The following is a 13,738-nucleotide window of genomic DNA, read 5'->3' as shown; positions in this document are numbered from 1 at the left end:
GCGATCGGGCCGCTTTCTAAATTTATCGCCCGGCCCAACTGTTTGGATTTCTGGATCTATTATCCGGCCCAACAGTATCTCAGTTTCTGGATCTATTACCCGGGCCACCTATCGAGCCCCACCCATAGGGACCTTATGGGTTATAGCTAAAGCTCACGAGAAAACACGAACGAAATCGTGACCTTTTAAAAATAAACCAAAAAAAAGTTGGACTAATTGGCGTAATAACCATATTTTGGTGATAAATTAGGGAAGTAGACATGATTTTGACATAATTCACTCTATGTCTTTTTGCTTCTCTTTCACCCGGTTATATACCTCTAAGCAATAGGTTACCGGTTTCAACACATAAAGCAAACAACGTGGTGAATTTCTGTCCCATAATAACAATGACATAATTTAGAAAGTGCGTCACAAAACTTTATTCAAAATCAAAGGAAGAAAAAGATGCAGAAAGAGGAGTAGATAACAATTATAAGTGTAAAAACAGCGTTAAACAAACGGAGAAACCAAGATTGTAGTTCCATACTATGTATATTAGATAAAATAGTATAAATACAAATGTAGTTCCAACTGAAATAGCAGCTATATAATATAGCGACAGTTGAATAGCATAATGAATTGAGGCATGTTAATGCAGTAGCCTTCGTTAATTACATGAAAATATAAACCCTAATCTAATGCTAACCCTAATATTCCATAAACTAAACCTGAATTTTCAAATTCGAGTAAGATGTATTACCATTTTACATGAGATATAGAATAGAAAATCCCCAAATGTAGTTGAAATCCATATATCATCTTAATATATTTGTCAAATGTTGACATGTCTATGGCTTTATGGAAGGTGGTAATACTTGCCCTAATGTTAACCCCAATCGTACATAAACTAAATTCTATCAACTAATCACTAAACCCTACACGGAAATATAAACCCTAATCCAAAATTAACCCCAATCTTCATAAACTAAACCCTAACCACTAATATCTAAACCCTATAAGAAATTATAAACCCTAATCCATTGTCAATTCCAATCTTTTATAAACTAAATATCCAAATTTCAAAATACAAGTAACATGCATTTCAATTCTACACGAGCATATAGAATAGAAAATGTGACAAACGATATAGCACAAAATTTTATTCCATTTACGTTCCACATATTATTCCTCTTTACAAAATCATATACACACTAATATAAGCACATATATACACTGATACAAAATTCATATCAATAGAACATGAAACAATAACAAACAAGATTGAACATTCTAAAAGTATAGACCCAAATACTAAAAGTATCTAAAGTAATTAATTTTCCTTAAATCATAAATCTAACCCCCAATCTCACTCACCCTCTAAATTCTAAACCTTAAACTTTATTTACTAAATCCTAAACTCGAATATAAACCCTAAATCCAAACAACAATGTATATGTGGTGAACGAAATTTGTCTGAAGTTTACACTTATGTCGATCTGGTTAACGATATGATAAAATTACGTTCTAAATTCTTAGTTTTGATCAATATGCATAAACTAATATTCATAGAAATGATACAACAATAAAACATAACTTATGCTTAGGCACTATAGAATCATATTTCTATTCTATTTTCTGCAAATAGAATAGAATAGAATACAACAAATAGCAAATATCATATATTTCATTTCACATGAATGGTCTTTCCATTTCACGTACACACGATCTATTAGTTATATACATACTGCATCATTACATATAATTGAGAATATATTTAACAGATGGTTCAAATCTAGTTTCGAACAATCTAATTGGCAACCTAAATCATCCATTTGTAACCTGAGAAACAAAAGCAAAAAATAAAGGTGTTAGGATCCATATAACAAAGTAAAATGTAAAATAAATTATATAGTATAACAATCATTTGGAATGGAAACCATGTAAGATGTAACAATATGCATAGCTCACGATCTTAAACCACACATGGAATATATGAAACCCTATCAACTAATCACGAAGTCCTGCACGAAAATATGACACTTAATCCAATGTCAACCCCAATCTTGCAGACGAACTCAATATTCCAGAAAATAACCCCTCTCCAATCATCACTAAACCCTAAACGTAAATATAAACCTTAATACAAGTATAAAAATACGTAAATATTAAATACAAGTATGAATTCAGAATTTAAAGGAGGTGATATTAAATGTTCGAATTTATTTCATTCCAAGTCAAATGGAATATAAATTTCTATATTTTATTCTATTCCAATTCAAATGGAATATACCTAAATATAAATCAAATTTAAGAAAGACTATGAACAACCAGAAAACCACAACCGAGTATAAATCAGATTCGACATTCACCGTCGACGATGTTGTAGATTTAACATTTATAATACCCTAGTTCCGAGTATAGCCAAAATAGAAAAGAAAATAACAGCAGTGAAGACAATCGGGCGAAAAAACATGAGAACTTACCGTAGTTGAACAGATCCAACAAGAATCGAGTGTGGGAAGTGGAATAAACACGACATGTTGATAAGCGTCGCTGCAACATTATCACCGGCGAGGGGCGTCTGATTTCCGAAGCGAAGAGAAACAAAAGGAAGATGTGAAAAGAGGTGAGCCACAATCTAACTTTTACGGATAATAATAAAGATTTTAATTATTTTTTAGTTGCAGGTTTCACGGTTGACAGAAGAGACAAAACAATATTAATACAGGAAAGTAACGCCATATATAGATCTGTTAGGGAAATTGGCCAGTCTGTGAATTATACGTTTTAGAAAAATATATTTTTAATATATTTTTAAACTAAAAAATAAAAATTAATATTAATTGCAAAAAAAATAAAAATTAATATTTTTAAACTAAAAAATAAAAATTAATATTAATTGCAAAAAATACGTTTTAGAAAAATATATTTTTAATACCGTCAGCCAAACACTAAATCCTAAACTCTAAATTCTAAACCCTAAACCCCTGGGTAAACCCTAAACTCTTGGTAAATCCAAAATGCTTGGATAAATTATAAATCCTACGGTTTAGGATTTATCCAAGGGTTTATGATTTACCTAAGGGTTTAGGGTTTAGTATTTAGGGTTTAGGGTTTAGTGTTTTACTGATTGTGTTAAAAATAATTTTAAAAACAAATCCAACGATTTAGGATTTATCAAAGGGTTTACCATGGATTTAAGGTTTATGATTTAGGGTTAGAGTTTAGGGTTTAGTGTTTTGCTGACGGTATTTAAAAAAAAAACTTTTTTACGATTACTATTATTTTTTATTTTTTTTTATTTTAAAAACATAATAAAATTTGACAATATTTTGTTTCCTTTTTAAAAAGATATTGAATATGAAATAACGAAATCCTATTGGTTGGGTGAACCTAAGTATTTCTCATAATGAAATCCTATTGGTCGGATGAACATAAAGGGGTGAACTTAAGAATTTTTCGTTAGTAGCTAAACATATTTTAATGTTTGAGCCAATATATAAGAAATAATATACATAGAAATCAGCTTTCAAATACAAAACAATAAAAGTTACATTGTTCATTGACAATAACATTGATATATAACAAACGTACATTTAGGAAAATATACATATGGATGTGTCTACTATATAATAAACGTACATATATACACATCAATTCTATTTCTTAAATATTATATACATAGTTTTCAAAAAAATATTATATACCTAATAAAAATGTTATGTGGGACAATGGCTAGGCTTTCTTCAAAGATTTAACAGTGATCCTTAATTATTAATACATAAACATTTTTAAACTCTAACCTTTATTTTGTATTTTATTTATAAGTTTGCCATTTTCGCTTAGGTGTCATTACCAGAGTCTTCCTCAGTTTCAAGTTTTAACAACCCTTCATTTACTAGGAGAATTACAATATATGCAATTGGTATTCATATAATATAGTTTTTTTAACAAAAAGACTACCATATATAAATTATATTATAACTAAACTTTAATTTCTAATTAACCCATCATACATGTAACTATTCTTTAGCGAAAATAGGTCGCAATGTTGTCTGTATCTCGCCGGAGATCGAGTTTGACGACAAGTTTAGAGTTGTAAGGTTGAAGGTTGGAGAGCAGAATAATTGAAGTGAGTATTGATCTGAGATTCAGTGGAACGTTTTTAGGGATGGTGCTATACACAATCGATTGGAGATGTGAGAGAGGCGATCTTGTGCATGTTTCCGAGGAGACGAAGAGACCAGAGGTGAAGACGGGATGGAGGAGACGATGAGGTCAGTCAGGTTAACTAGACGAGCGAGGCAGAGTCCTAAGAGGCCGTTGCGGCAGCGGAGAAGGAGTGGAGTGACTCAGCAATCTGAAGTGGTGTGGAGAGAGAAGGGCATATGAGAGATGGGGAGAGCTCTCTGAGTGCTGTGGAGGAGATGGAGAGATTAGAGCAGCAGTTTGTGAAGGAGAGGTGACATGCAGAATGGGGAGCTGGTGTCGCAGGTTACGATGGTGAGGATGGTGGGTTTTGGAAGAGGGACGGTGATCACAAGAGTTTTTGACGGTGGGAATGGGGATTGTGAGAGATTCGAGAGCTCTGAGCTGTTGGGGAAGAGGAGGTGCGAGGAGTGGAAGAGGTGCGTGGAACGAAAAAGATGGTTGAGAAAGAGTTTGTGACAGGGAAGGAGCAGCGAGGATACTGGCTGAGAAGAGGAGGAGAAGTAGTGGTGGGAAACGAGGAGCGAGCGAAGACCCTAGGTAATTGTGTTTTGTGTTAACTATATTACTTTGTCTGATGAGAACCTATTAACTTAGAGTCAGGGTAATGAATCCTTCTGCAGTCATAGTGACATTCTGCACGGGATGAATATTCTTGAATCTATGCTTTAGGTTTTGAGTGTGATGGCTTTTACTTTAGAATTTTGCTTTTAGTAGTCCAAAACTCATTATATCACGCATTCAGTTGTTCTTAAGATTGGTTTTTAGTTGCTAGAACTTTATTTTACTTAAGATTGACAGCTCTTTTGTATACAAATTTGTACTTGCAATCATAAAAGCTTTGAACTTTAATCTCTTGATGTACCAGAAGCAAGTGTTGCAATTTCAGAATCGTGGTCATATAAAAGTGAAATTCAAGTAAAGTTCTGCTCCTCAGTGGAATACATTTTTTTTTTGCTGGGCTGTAAATTGTAACTTTCTTGCTGAAATGGACTGACATTGCAGAATGGTACATCTGAAGTTGCATCAAATAAGATTGAAGCTAATAGTTGATAAAAAAGAGTTGAAATGTAAGTAACTTTCTTTCTAGCCTTTGTGATCAACGTGTGAAGATCTGATGTTTGTATGTGTAGTCTAAAAGAAGTATGGTTGACGTGGTTGGAGAAATGAATGATGAGAAGCTGTGGAAGTTCGTATCTTTGAAAATGTTAATGAAACATGGGCTTATTTGCGAGATGTCTAAGTTTCTAAATTTTATTAGGTGCAGAGCGTTGATGTTGACAGAATTAAGAAACTAACAATTGTCACCAATTTCCTCCGGTTATAACCCTGTGATAATCAAGTAGACGGTAAAGAGAAGAAGCTAAGTCTACGTAGACAGAGCTAAATATGGCCATAATTTACCGGCCACTGTACAAATCTGAAGGAAGTAAATCGACCACGTCACCCAAATCTATTACCGCACAGGATTTACTGATTACATTTAATATGTGGAGGACAGTTCAACAGCGACATCTTCGTATATGGTGTAGTCATTAAATTTCTTACAGTCTGTCCATTTGTGTAAGAAGTAAGAAAACAGAGTGAAGAAGGTGAAAGCAGTTGCAGAGTTAATGCAGTGAAGAAGAGATACGGTAAGCTTCAGTTAACTCTTGTCATTCTCTTTGTAGTACATTTATTATACAGGATGATATACGTAATACATATGAAATGGAATAATCCATTAGATCTTATATATTATTCTGTTTTCGGTGATTTTAAGCAGATGAATGAACAAGATAAACTATCGATTGTTCATGGAACGTGGGTCCGGGATGCTGATGGTCGCTGGATATTTGAACCTGACATAGCCTGTGGAGCATAGCATTACATCCGACTTAACCTCGACATGACCCTTACGGATTTAATCACAGCAGTCAAGGAATGCTGTGATATCACGTCAAAAAACATCTCCCTCAAGCTCTCTTATCAATACCCGGAGTGGGTTGCAATGGGAGATAGAGAGCTGGATATGCCTCAGTACATAACAGATGATACTGATGTAGGGGTTTTCATCCGGATGAGGCGGGCCGTTGAAGAGGTTGATCTATATGTCTCCATAGTCCGCCTTTCTGATACTGGGACCTCTTCACATATACCACGGCAGCTCGGCCTTAATGTGAGAGAAGATGTAGAGGATGCTGGGGACAACATTATCGATGAAGATGAGTGGCATAATTTTGCTATCTCGGAAACTCCACTTACCTTTCCACCAACACAGAAGAAGGGTAAAGATACTGACCACGTCGTGCCTGAGTCCTCTGTCCAAAGGCGTCGAAGTAGTACAATCAAGTCTCGTACTATACTACGTAGTACATGTGGAATAGAAATAAGAGAGCCAAGAGCCAATATCCCCCGAGCTCCACCAGCTTCAGTCGCTACCGACAAGGGAAAAAACAAACGTCCAATAGAGTACGAAAATGACTCAGACAGTGACTCAGACGACGCAATGGTAGTCCCTGTTCTTAGTACTATCATTCCTGCCTCAGCAACCGCAGATAGGCCAGTAGCTCGACGTTTAGTCTTTGGTGTACCAGAAATTCCCAATCTTGATGGGGATGATGGTAGTTCTAGTTCGAGTGCTGAAGGTCCACCAGAAGAAGTTGAAGAATTTGGACAACACTGGGGGAAATTTGATGAAGCCCTACACGAGATGCTAAACGACCCATACACTCCAGCTTTATTTGGGAAAGATGCCCCCCCCTGTATTTAACAATAGGCGAGGAAATGGTAATTAAGACTATACTACATCTATGGTATAGTATCACTTGATAATAGAATGGGAAAAACATAATATATTCTATTCTATATTAACGTAAGTTGGTATTGTCGATGTTAAATGTAGGTGTGGATACTGCACTTGCTGACATACAGTACGAGGGGGACGAAATTTATATTGGACGTGTCTTCAAATCCAAAACGGACTGCAAAATCAAACTTGCAATGCATGCCATGAATAGGAAGTTCCATTTCCGGACCCCCCGCTCAAGTCCAGCTATGCTACTGGCAGTTTGCGTGGGTGAAGGTTGCCCATGGCGCGTGTATGCTGTCCTCCTGGATGCTAGTGGGAACTTTCAAATTCGTCAAGCCAATCTTAATCACTCTTGCACAGTCGATGAGCGCCGCAACTACCACAAACTTGCAACCACTCAGGTTATTGGCGAGATTTTACAATCAAGGTTTGTTGGAATAAAGCGTGGCCCAAGTGCAGCAGCTATTAGGAAAATACTGCTGGATGAGTTCCATGTCAATGTTTCTTATTGGAAAGCTTGGAGAGCTAGAGAGCTTGCAATGGATCATGCTATGGGGACGATGGTAGGTAGCTACTCACTCATACCCCCATATTTGGCTCTTCTCCAAGCCTCTAACGAAGGAACGACCTGCTTCTTGGAGCGTGATGACGTGGAAGACGGGGGAACAAGATTTAAGTATTGTTTCGTTGCCTATGGAGCTTCAATCGCCGGTTATGCAGCAATGCGAAAAGTTGTGATTGTTGATGGTACTTCATTGAAAGGGAAATTTGGTGGTTGTCTTCTTACCGCCTCAGCACAGGACGGGAATTTCCAAGTGTTTCCGTTAGCTTTTGCGGTGGTTAATAGTGAAAACGAGGATGCTTGGGAATGGTTTTTCCAGAAATTACAAACTTTTGTTTATGATGTCTCTGCCTTGGTGTTTATATCCGATCGACATCCTAGCATCTTCAGCGGGCTAAGAAAGGTAAATCTCTATACTATTTGACTTCACGTACTATACTATATTTCATAGATTCCAATATTAGCACCAAACTGTTTACATTTACTATACGTGACTAAGATGTTCTACTTTATATATAATACACAGGTGTATCATCACGCTCAACATGTTGTATGTGTCGTCCACCTACGGCGCAATATAAAGGCAATCTTTAAGAAGACCAGACTCGCAAACCTTATGTCAGCTGCTGCAAGGGCATTCACTATCACAGAGTTTAATCAGAAATTTATTGAGATTCAGAAAATACACCCTGCATGCGCTGCATATTTGGTTGACATAGGTAGGCAAACGTTCTAACAGTACTATACTATACGATAAGAAATTTTGTTGGATATTTACCTTTATAATCTTACAATACTATACTAAATTAGTTCACACTATACTATATATTTCTCAGGTTTTGAACAATGGACTCGTGCTCATTTCAAAGGACAACGGTACAACTTCATGGACTCTAACATTGCTGAATCATGGAATGGTGTCATTAAGGAAGCAAGAGAATATCCACTCATCACTATGTTTGAGTACATAAGGACTACGGTCATGGGATGGCTTGCTTTGCGCAGAGCTAAAGACAACAGAGAGAGTGGAACCCTCACACCAAATGTGCGCAAAATTGTTGAGGAGAACTATGAACTATCTACTGGATTGTCTGTCCGTGATATTGGGGAGTTGGAGTTTCAAGTACAGGACAATTCGGGCGAGTGCTTCACAGTGTTATTGGCACCTGGAAGTTGCAGTTGTAAGGAGTACGACGAGATAGGTATACCATGTATATATGCTCTAGCTGCGGCAACCAGGATTGGATTCCCTTCGGATGCGTTGGTGGCTCCGGCATACTATGTGCCAACTTGGAGACAAGGATTTGTTGGGAAAATTTATCTGGTCCCTTCGGTCGGAGGCATAGATATAGGGGAAGGGACTCCTAATGACCTTCTACCCCCCGCTGTGCGACGCCCCCCATGCCGTCCTAGGAAAGTCCGCATCCTCTCGCGTGGAGAGTACAAGGTACGGCTGACACTGCATTATTAATTTAAATTATATATATAGCATATGGATATTACGGGATTACATAAGTTTCAATTCCCATACTATACAAACAGTTATGCTTATCTTATTGATTAATCAATAATGTCAACAAAATTGAGTATTATAAGGTTAAAAAAACAACATATAGATATGTGAACTACTTCAATAGAGTAGTATATAGGATTTATTTAACATGAGTTTACCTAATTGGAATCCTACTATTCTTTTTAATGTAGTATAGTACTGTAAAAATATAACAAATCTTTATTATTGGGGAAAGGACACCTAAAATCTCATATGCGGACCAGTGCACTTCCCTGAAATTTGACCATCATCCGAAATGAATTTGCACCTTACTATTTTACGAGTATACTAGACCAGTTCATTTATAACTAATATTGTATGTCATATAGTCTACTATTATGTTACCTAGTACATTTATGAACCTCAGGATATTTAGGTTATTCGTTCGAAATTGGTTCAGTCCAATAATGGTGGTCACTATACCATAATATGGAAATGTCAACCCAAAAATCCAGCCTATAAAATAATTAAATTGCTTTTTATAATATTCAATTAAGGACATTAAGATATACCAATTTTCCTCGTGTACTATATTTTTTAGGTAAAATAGGTCTTATACTAATATGACTATATAATGTCTACCAAAATGAATATTATTATAACTATACAGAAAATAGATATGTCAACTCAACACTACAAAAAATATATCTTTTCTTAGCACGGAAAAACTGCTATCATATGTCTTGGATAGCGTATTATGAACCGCTATGTCTGCCCCAGCTATAATAGGTATACCATTTATAATAGCAGTTTTATGCACGCTGTTGTATCTATGAGATATGATAACAGTATTTCTGGTTTGCTGTTATATAGTTAATATTACTAATAATTTAAATTAAAATAAAAATATAATAAATTGATTGATTTATAATAAAAAATATAATAAATTTTATTTCTAAAATTGAAATTGTTTACAGATATAATCCGGTTTACAAAGCCAAACCAGATTAAAATAAAATTAAATAAAACCAAAACATACTAAACCAAAAACCTATTAAACCGAAAACCTATCCTAACTCCTAACCCTAAGCCGCCGCTCTCTCCTCCTCCCGTCATGGTCACCGCCAGCTCCTCCACCACCAGCCCCGGAAAGCTTCTTCTGTCTCCTCCTCTGTCACGCTTCTTCTGCTACCTCTTCACCATCGAGCTCCTTCTCAACAAAAGAACCACCAATCTTCCCTAAGCACCACCACCGAACATCGTCTTTTCTTCTGCCTCGTCTACATTCTTTTACACTCAAAATCAAAATCACACTCAAAATCAAAATCAAAATCAAAACAGAGAGATAAAGAGACTCGTGGTTCCTCTCCGGTGAGCCTCATGCGCTTCATCTCCGGTGAGCCTCCAGCGTTCGCACGAGTCTTCTTCACCGGCGAGTCTTCGTCATCTCCATTATCATCTTCACATGTTGTCTGTTGACCAAATCTGAAAAATATAACATGAGTGAAAATCAGTGAAATTTCAATCCGGAAGTAATGGGAGAGATGAGAGAAATGAGAGTGAAGGAAAAAGAAGAAGATGAAGAGAAGAGGAGCAGATTCATACCCAAAAAAAAAGAGAAGAATGAAGAAGATCTGTGGGTGTCGAGAGAGAGAGAGGAAAAAACAATAAAATAAAAGGAACAAATCTGTACCCTTAGATTTAGGTTAATCCAACAGCTCTAAAGGTTATCCTTGTATTTGTTTTTGATTGGTCAGAAATTTTGTTTTTCTTTTTAATAGCTATATTCTATTTTGTGATTTATTTTATTTTGAGACCGGATGAGAGTGTGTGTTTTTACGCAAAATGGTAACTTAATCTTTTTTTTTTCTTTTGTCATGTCTTTCATTATTTTGATAATTTTTTAAGTTGTGGTTTATTCAAAATTTATATTTTGTAGTTTATAATTCAAATTTTAAGTTTTAAATTTTTAAAACTGAGAATAAAATTAGAAAATATAATTTTATTTTAATTTAAAGTAGTATAAACTGTGAACAAAAATAAAGTAATTGACTAAAATTTTAAGATTGATATTTATGATAGAGTGTTTTGAGTAAAAAAATGGTATTTGGTCTTAGATTTGTATTTTTTTAATTTGAGTATAAATCTATTTTTTAGAAAAAAAAAGATTTAAGTAGAGAATTTTATATTTGAAGTTTGGATGTAGAGTTTAGGGTTTGAAGTGTAATGTTAAAGAGTTAGTTTTAAGATGTTGGAATAAAAAATAACTAAAATTTTAGTTTTAATTCAAGATTTGGAACTAGAGTATAAACATTAAAGGTGTTGAATACAATATGTTTGTGTTTTATTTATAATTTGGAGTATAAGATTTGTGTATAGAGTTTAGGGTTTAAATGTATGTTTAGGGTATATGGTGTGACTAGAGATTTAAGGTTTGTGTCTGAGTTTAAGTTTATGATTCCAGGTTATAAGTATGAAAAGATTAAAGTTTAAGATTTATGTTTAGAGTTTAGGGTTTAAAACATGTTTAGAGTTTAGGGTTTTAAAGATTAAAATTTGACATTTCATAACAGTTCTCAAAACAAAGCTATTATAATGTGCTATTGAAAAGAAGAAAAAAAGTTATGTCTTGGCATTTGTCTAATTTTCACCTAAGTATTGGCCGTATTAGTGTTTTTCTTTTCCCGCTCGTTAATTTTCCGCAATAGCGCTTATTAACTGCTATCAATATAAATAAAAAATAAAAAATTGATCTTTTATAGCACTTCTGAAAACAATGCTATCATAATGTGCTATTAATACCACTTTTTTTTGTAGTGCAATCCATACAGTTGTAGTAAGGATTTCTTCAACATTCTACTCCGCGTAGTGACACGTACTATTCTATGTTAGGTAGTATAGTATATTAAAAGTGTTACAACCTCATTTGCGTAGAATGACACAACTCTTGAATTAGACAAAAGACCTTAAGCATTTCCACCATATTCTTTTACAAGTATACTGGACGTGTCCATTTTCAATAATGTTGTATGTCATATACTCTACTATTATGTTACCAGCCAAAGTTTAAACGTCTGGATATTTAGGTTATTAATTAGAAATGGTTTCAGGGCAATAATGTTGGTCACTATACCCTAATATTGGAAAAGTCAACCCAAATCTATGCTTTATTTTCCGTACAATGTTTCTTCCACTTTTCAACTACGTAACCTATTATATACCATTTTATCTCGTATAGTATAGTATTTTGTTAAGATGTGAATTATGATTCTTCCGATATTTATCATACCTGTTGGGAATTGATAACAATACCATAATGTGGGTCACTAAACCCTAATATGGAAATGTTAACCCAAATCCATCCCAAAAATATCGACAAACAGTACTACACAGTATTCATCGCATAACCATCATATAAATTACTATATTTCATACTGTATAGGAGAGTTATCGTAGTAAGCACCGTACAAGCGGCATTATGTGGTTAGTTTTGAATTACTATGCCCATATCCAATAAAAGGATAGCTTATAATGTTCTTCAATTATTAAACTTATGGACATGTAGATGGTACATTACGTAACGAATAAAAATATATATGAGACTGCATGTCTCATTCACATTATTTGGTATTTGATGTTGCAGAAAGGAGGAAACTCATCCTCGAGGAAGTGCAAGCGTTGTGGTCGCTCCTGACACAACAGGGCTTCTTGCCGTAACCCTATATAAAAGCAATGACTATGGAGTTGGCATCTGAAGGCAGTTCTAAGCTTCTTTTTGGGAACTGGGTGAATAAGCAAAAGCCTATGCCGTCTACGGACTGGCCATGTAATGAAGTTTGAAGGGGAAGTGAAGCACTTTTTAACTAAATACACGAATATATGCTTACATGTCATATATCATTGTATTTAGTTTGTATATATTGTGCACTATAAACCCTATCTCATGCACACAGTAAGTGCAAGTTGTACGGAAACACCCTTTGACCTTTCTGTGAATATAATGATGCCTATCTCCAGTTTACGTTGCAAACTTACGCATATAATCCATGTTATTTACTATGGAATAGTATGATGGCAATTAGTTAAAATGCTCTGCTCGACATTTATCATAATAGGTGGGAATTGATATGACTACCATAATATGGGTCAGGTTATATAATCTTGATGGAACGTTAGATCGCAATCTTCCGATTACACTCCTTAAAATGCAATTACCATTACTCAATTCCGTACATTCTTGTATAGTATGCTATTCTGGATAGAATAGTAGGGGTAAAATATGATTTCACCTTTACTCTGATTTACGTACCATATGATGGGTCAGTACACCCTAATATCGAATTATAAACCCAAAGCCAGATAATAAACGTTGTTAATTGCAAAATACATTACTCAATGTAGTACTTAGTATGTACAACTAGATGTAGAATAGTATAGTGGAGGTATCGTTTAAGGTGTCCTTAGCGTGCGTGATAGGGTTATATGTGAACTAATATGACAATATCATTACTGTGGGTTATTTTCATAACTATAACCTAATAATGAACAGCCAATGCAAATACCACATTTTTCCCCGTATATAAGCTAAATTTTTAGGCAAAATAATCCATACTATACCATCTCTTAAATAGTATATGTATGTGAACTAATTCATATAGTATAGTAATCAATAAAATGTGAAACTGTTTATTAAAATGCAGAT

At 34.8% G+C, this 13,738-nt stretch overlaps 1 long non-coding RNA gene across 1 annotated transcript; it reads right to left on the bottom strand.

Moving 5' to 3' along the window:
• Nucleotides 1-9,960: 9,960 nt before the first annotated feature.
• LOC130501955 (uncharacterized) lies at nucleotides 9,961-10,891 on the bottom strand. Its single transcript, XR_008939958.1, has 2 exons — nucleotides 10,642-10,891; nucleotides 9,961-10,521 (listed from the first exon to the last, which is right to left on the bottom strand). It is a non-coding gene; the product is annotated as an uncharacterized LOC130501955 (long non-coding RNA).
• Between the last annotated feature and the right edge of the window lie 2,847 nt (nucleotides 10,892-13,738).

This window comes from Raphanus sativus, unplaced genomic scaffold (genome assembly GCF_000801105.2).
Source record: "Raphanus sativus cultivar WK10039 unplaced genomic scaffold, ASM80110v3 Scaffold0348, whole genome shotgun sequence".
Classification (NCBI taxonomy): Eukaryota; Viridiplantae; Streptophyta; class Magnoliopsida; order Brassicales; family Brassicaceae; genus Raphanus; species Raphanus sativus.
The sequence above is the reverse complement of the archived record's forward strand: the minus strand, read 5'-3'. Positions and strand labels throughout refer to the sequence as shown.